The sequence below is a fragment of the Schistocerca piceifrons genome, chromosome 3 (genome assembly GCF_021461385.2).
Source record: "Schistocerca piceifrons isolate TAMUIC-IGC-003096 chromosome 3, iqSchPice1.1, whole genome shotgun sequence".
NCBI classification, from domain to species: Eukaryota; Metazoa; Arthropoda; class Insecta; order Orthoptera; family Acrididae; genus Schistocerca; species Schistocerca piceifrons.
The window spans coordinates 780,788,099-780,794,400 of NC_060140.1; the positions used below are offsets into that span (position 1 = coordinate 780,788,099).

Here is a 6,302-nt window from a genome sequence, read left to right on the forward strand (position 1 = left end):
CCATCATGTGTTATTTTGTTGTATAGGAAGCAGAATTTCTTAACTTCATCTACTTTGTGACTACCAAATGTGATGTTAACTTTCTTGCTGTCTTCGTTTCTGCTACTTCTCCTTAGAGAAATCAGTCATCGTGTTGTATGGAACGAAGCAACTGTGATGCGGATCTGTAATCGCTGGGTGCAGGAGGGAACGACGGACCGACGGGACTGTTTGCATCCACCTCGCTGCACCACTACACGTGATGAGAGGCATATTGTGCGCATAGCAGTGATGGATCACTCCGCCACATCACGAACCATATCACGATAAATTAGGTCTGTTGCGCAACAAACAGTGTCCACGCTTACCATTCGACGTCGTCTGCAGCAGTGTGGACTGTCCGCAAGGTGTCCATACTGCATTTACCACAGAATCAACGACACAGGCGTTTGCACTGGCAGTTGTGCGATGAACGACGGACATGGACAACCGAATGGAACGACATTATTTTTACCGAGGAATCTCGATTCTGCCTGCATCACCACGATAGCCGATTTAGAGTCTGGAAACACTGTGGTGACAGATTGCTGAACTGTGGCCTTACGCGTCGTCGTACTGGACCTGCACCCGGTATTATGGTTTGGGATGGTACTGGGTACTGCTCCCGCAACCTACTAGTATGCACCGCCAGTCCACTAACCAGCCAGCGTTACAACTCTGAAGTGTTGGAGTCTCTTGTCCTCCCATACCTTCGGAGCTCGCCGACGACTACATTGCAACAGGATAGTGTGCGACCACAAGTGATACGCAATGTTCCAAGACGAAGAAGTCTTGGATTGTTGCCTTGGCATTCCTGTTCTCCCGATCTCTGGCCTATCGAAAACGTCTTGTCGATGATTGCAGGACGAGTAGTCCGAAACACAACCACCTGCTGCTGCAGCAGATCAACTTTGGCAATATGTGGAAGCAATATGGACAGCTATACCCTACAACACATCCAGAGCCTCTTTGATTCAATGCCGAGGCCTGTAGCAGTGGTTATAGCCAGGAATGGCGGCAATACTCAATACTGATTTCATCATCCCTCTCACTTCAAATGGATTTTCAGTCACGTCATCTTTGTACATCTCCCAGATCAGTTTGGATGTGATATCTCCGGCCCTTCTTGGTGTTGCATTTTGGATGACCAGCAATGTTCAAAATGGCTCTGAGCACTATGGGACTTAAATTCTGAGGTCATCAGTCCCCTAGAACTTAGAACTGCTTAAACCTAACTAACCTAAGGACATCACACACATCCATGCCCGAGGCAGGATTCGAACCTGGGACCGTAGCGGTCGCGCAATTCTAGACTGACGCGCCTAAAACCGCTCGGCCACTCCGGCTGGCTCAATAGAATTCTCATTAACAGAACGTGCTATCATTGTCATGACCTCAACAGTTTGAAGTTCCTGTTAAAGGAAGAGTCTTTCGATTACACCTTTCTAATGTCGCGTTTTGTCATTTAATGTCTCCAGAGTTCCTGCACCGCCCAATTTTGGCGTGATTATAAGTGCACATGGGATCTACCGTGCATAGTTAATGTCTCAGAAATGTGCTGTTAGTTGTAGCTGAAATGAATAGTATTTTAATGCTAGAAAAGAGTTTGCAACAGAAGTAAAAAAAAAACATGTGCACTTTTTGATTAAACTAACCGTTTTCTATGAACAATTTCAGCATTGCATTAACTTTAATTGTAATTTTTAGAAGTAAAGCGACGATTAGAATCATTATTAGGACAGTTTTCAAATTCGGTAATTTGTTTTGGAGGGTTCTCTTTTGACTAAGGTTGTCCTAACAGAATCGTCTATTTTGTCAGACCATTTTGAGAGGTCTGAAACAACTACGTAACTTCTACTTTGAGTGTGAGACATGCAGTCACTAGATTGAGCTGGGAGAGTTTTCGCAGCTCGAACACAATGCCCATCTGACGAAGCCTCACCCTGATTTATGTCTGCACCTGCATTCGTGCATGGATTATCTTCTTTAGGTTAAAAAATTGTTCTCACGGAAATTTCAGTTTTTATTTGCATTGGCTCTGAGCACTATGGGACTTAACTTCTGAGGTCATCAGTCCCCTAGAACTTAGAACTACGTAAACCCAACTAACCTAAGAACATCACACACATCCATGCCCGAGGCATGACCAGCAGTGTATTTGATTATCTTCTGTAGGAATAACGGATAATTTTTCTTACACATTGTCTACTGAAGATACGTGAAGAAGGCAGCAGATACTGGTACACCAGGTACACCGCGCCAGACAGCCTGTGGTGCCTCGCGGAGTGCAGGTGCGTGTGACCTGGGAAACGGCTCGCTGGTGCGCTGTCAAATCGAACTGTTGCTTTCGTTCGTCTCTCAGCGGCTGCACTCCCACATGGCGAGAGGGACGGGCAGGCAGCGTGAGGCGGGTAGGGGTACAGTGTTGGCGTCCGCCGGGCGCGTTTTTAATGCAGCAGGCGCGGGGCGCGCGTGCTCTGCAGGCGCAATGCGAGAGCCGCAGGGACACCTGCCGCGTCACCGAGCCGCGCTGGGTCACAGCGGCGGTGGGAAACCCCGAGGAGGCAAGCGGGAGGCTTTACTGACTGATCTGAAGTTCAACATCTGGGCCTTTTATGTTATTGTTTGCATAGGCTCTGCAGGTGGACCCATTTAAGCACGCGAATACTTGCTAACGAAAATTCGATCATGTGGGACGTCTCATTTATATCTATTTTTAGGGTTTATTGGTAGGGAGAACGCCGCATATTTTGGTGGAGAGACAGCGATAGATGTAGAAGGAACATTAGCGTGCTGCAGTGTAGCGCGTTGAATCGTTTCCTGTTCGTCTACAGTACTAATGACCTGGCAGGCAATATTAACAGTAACTTCAAACTTTTGGTAGACAATGGTATTATCCATAGTGAAGTATTATATGAATACAGCAGCACAAATGGTTCAAATGGTTCAGAGCACTATGGAACTTAAGTGCTGAGATCATCAGTCCCCTAGAACTTAGAACTACTTAAACCTACCTAACCTAAGGACATCACACACATCCATGCCCGAGGCAGGATTCGAACCTGCCACCGTAGCGGTCGCGCGGTTCCAGACTGTAACGCCTAGAACCGCTCGGCCACTCCGGCCGGCGCAGCACAAATATGTTGTCAGATATTGATATGATTTTTAACTTGCTGCAGTCCGCAGCTCGTGGTCGTGCGGTAGCGTTCTCGCTTCCCACGCCCGGGTTCCCGGGTTCGATTCCCGGCGGGATCAGGGATTTTCTCTGCCTCGTGATGACTGGGTGTTGTGTGCTGTCCTTAGGTTAGTTAGGTTTAAGTAGTTCTAAGTTCTAGGGGTCTGATGACCATAGATGTTAAGTCCCATAGTGCTCAGAGCCATTTTGAACTCGCTTCAAAGATTGGCAACTTGCTTTCAACGTCCAGGAAGGCAAAACTGTATTCTTGACAAAACGAAAAAAAAAAGCCCTAAGCTACAAAAGCAATGAGCCATCATTGGAACGGATCTGCTTATACAAGTACATGCGTGCAACAAATAATTCCGGGTGGTTGTAATTAAACTAACACTAACGCCGTTCAAAGTGCTGCAGTGCAGACTGTGTACATCGCAGGATTCTAGAACATTATATATATATATATATATATATATATATATATATATATATATATATATATATATAGGGCTATTACAAATGATTGAAGCGTTTTCATAAATTCACTGTAGCTCCATTCATTGACATATGGTCACGACACACTACAGATACGTAGAAACACTCATAAAGTTTTGTTCGGTTGAAGCCGCACGTCAGGTTTCTGCCGCCAGAGCGCTCGAGAGCGCAGTGAGACAAAATGGCGACAGGAGCCGAGAAAGCGTATGTCGTGCCTGAAATGCACTCACATCAGTCAGTCATAACAGTGCAACGACACTTCAGGACGAAGTTCAACAAAGATCCACCAACTGCTAACTCCATTCGGCGATGGTATGCGCAGTTTAAAGCTTCTGGATTCCTCTGTAAGGGGAAATCAACGGGTCGGCCTGCAGTGAGCGAAGAAACGGTTGAACGCGTGCGGGCAAGATTCACGCGTAGCCCGCGGAAGTCGACGAATAAAGCAAGCAGGGAGCTAAACGTACCACAGTCGACGGTTTGGAAAATCTTACGGAAAAGGCTAAAGCAGAAGCCTTACCGTTTACAATTGCTACAAGCCCTGACACCCGATGACAAAGTCAAACGCTTTGAATTTTCGGCGCGGTTGCAACAGCTCATGGAAGAGGATGCGTTCAGTGCGAAACTTGTTTTCAGTGATGAAGCAACATTTTTTCTTAATGGTGAAGTGGACAGATACAATGTGTGAATCTGGGCGGTAGAGAATCCTCACGCATTCGTGCAGCAAATTCGCAATTCACCAAAAGTTAACGTGTTTTGTGCAATCTCACGGTTTAAAGTTTACGGCCCCTTTTTCTTCTGCGAAAGAAACGTTACAGGGCACGTGTATCTGGACTTGCTGGAAAATTGGCTCATGCCACAACTGGAGACTGACAGCGCCGACTTCATCTTTCAACAGGGTGGTGCTCCACCGCACTTCCATCATGATGTTCGGTATTTCTTAAACAGGAGATTGGAAAACCGATGGATCGGTCGTGGTGGAGATCATGATGAGCAATTCATGTCATGGCCTCCACGCTCTCCCAACGTAACCCCATGCGATTTCTTTCTGTGGGGTTATGTGAAAGGTTCAGTGTTTAAACCTCCTCTACCAAGAAACGTGCCAGAACTGCGAGCTCGCATCAACGATGCTTTCGAACTCATTGATGGGGATATGCTGCGCCGAGTGTGGGAGGATCTTGATTATCGGCTTGATGTCTGCCGAATCACTAAAGGGGCACATATCGAATATTTGTGAGTGCCTAAAAAAACTTTTTGAGTTTTTGTATGTGTGTGCAAAGCATTGTGAAAATATCTCAAATAATAAAGTTATTGTAGAGCTGTGAAATCGCTTCAATCATTAGTGATAACCCTATATATATATATATATATATATATATATATATATATATATATATATAGTAACTGTTCTCGAAAGAACAGATACCATTGATGACCGTGCAGCTTCTCTAGAATAAATGATAATTAATTGAAACCTTCAGTTGCCGACAGGTGTTGTTGATATACCTCGTGGGAACAGCTGAAAATGTGTGCCCCTACCGGCACTCGAACCCGGGATCTCCTGCTTGCATGGCAGACTCTCTCTCCATCTGAGGTACTGAGGACACAGATGAATAGCGCGACTTCTCACGGGAAGCGCGCGAGGGATAATTCCCGGCAGCCGCGCCGTTCATCTGTGTCCTCGATGGCTCAGATGGATAGAGCGTCTGCCATGTAAGCAGGAGATCCCGGGTTCGAGTCCCGATCGGGGCACCCACTGTCAGCTGTCCCCATCGAGGTATATCAACAACACCTGTCGGCAGCTGAGGGTTTCAATTAATGATCATTTATTCTACAGAAGCTGCACGGTCATCAATGGTATCTTTTCTTTCGAGAACAGGTACTATCTTCATATATGTAGTTAAATGCTACCCAGCCATTGACCTTCGTCTGTGCGAATGCGCACGGGAATCGTCACCTCAGTGTACGCGAGTAATGAGTGGATGGGCAAATATCTATTAGGTACATTATGTATGTAGATTGTGGACAGTTGGGAATGTGGGTCTCACGGGAAGCGTGCAAGGGATAAGTCCCTGCATTCGCACTATTCATCTGTGTCCTCGGTGGCTCATATGGATAGAGCGTCTGCCGTGTAAGCAGGAGATCCCGGGTTCGAGTCCCGGTCGGGGCACACATTTTCAGCTGTCCCCATAGAGGTATATCAGCAACATCTGTGCCGGTGGGTGTGGCTGTGCGGTTCAAGACGCTTCAGTCTGGAACCGCGCGACCGCTACGGTCACAGGTTCGAATCCTGCCTCGGGCATGGATGTTTATGATGTCCTTAGGTTAATTAGGTTTAAGTAGTTCTAAGTTCTAGGGGACTGATGACCTCAGATGGTAAGACCCATAGTGCTCAGTACCATTTGAACAACACCTGTCGGCAGCTGGGGTTTCAATTAATTATCATTAATTGTACATATGTTCATTAATCGGTGCACTCAAGGAGTACGCCGGAAAAAATAATAGTTATACTTTCTGCCACCAGGTGAAAACTTAGCGCTGTAAGCTGTCAGGGTGCGGTGTGGATGCAGAGAAAAAGGAGGAATGATCAAACACAGATAATGGTGGTTCTGGCACGTTT

At 46.4% G+C, this 6,302-nt stretch overlaps 2 non-coding genes across 2 annotated transcripts; both read left to right on the forward strand.

Moving 5' to 3' along the window:
- The first annotated feature begins 5,360 nt into the window (after positions 1 to 5,360).
- Trnat-ugu lies at positions 5,361 to 5,434 on the forward strand. The gene has a single exon. It is a non-coding gene; the product is annotated as a tRNA-Thr (tRNA).
- Positions 5,435 to 5,778: 344 nt separating this feature from the next.
- On the forward strand, positions 5,779 to 5,852 carry Trnat-ugu. Its single transcript has one exon. It is a non-coding gene; the product is annotated as a tRNA-Thr (tRNA).
- The last annotated feature ends 450 nt before the right edge of the window (positions 5,853 to 6,302 follow it).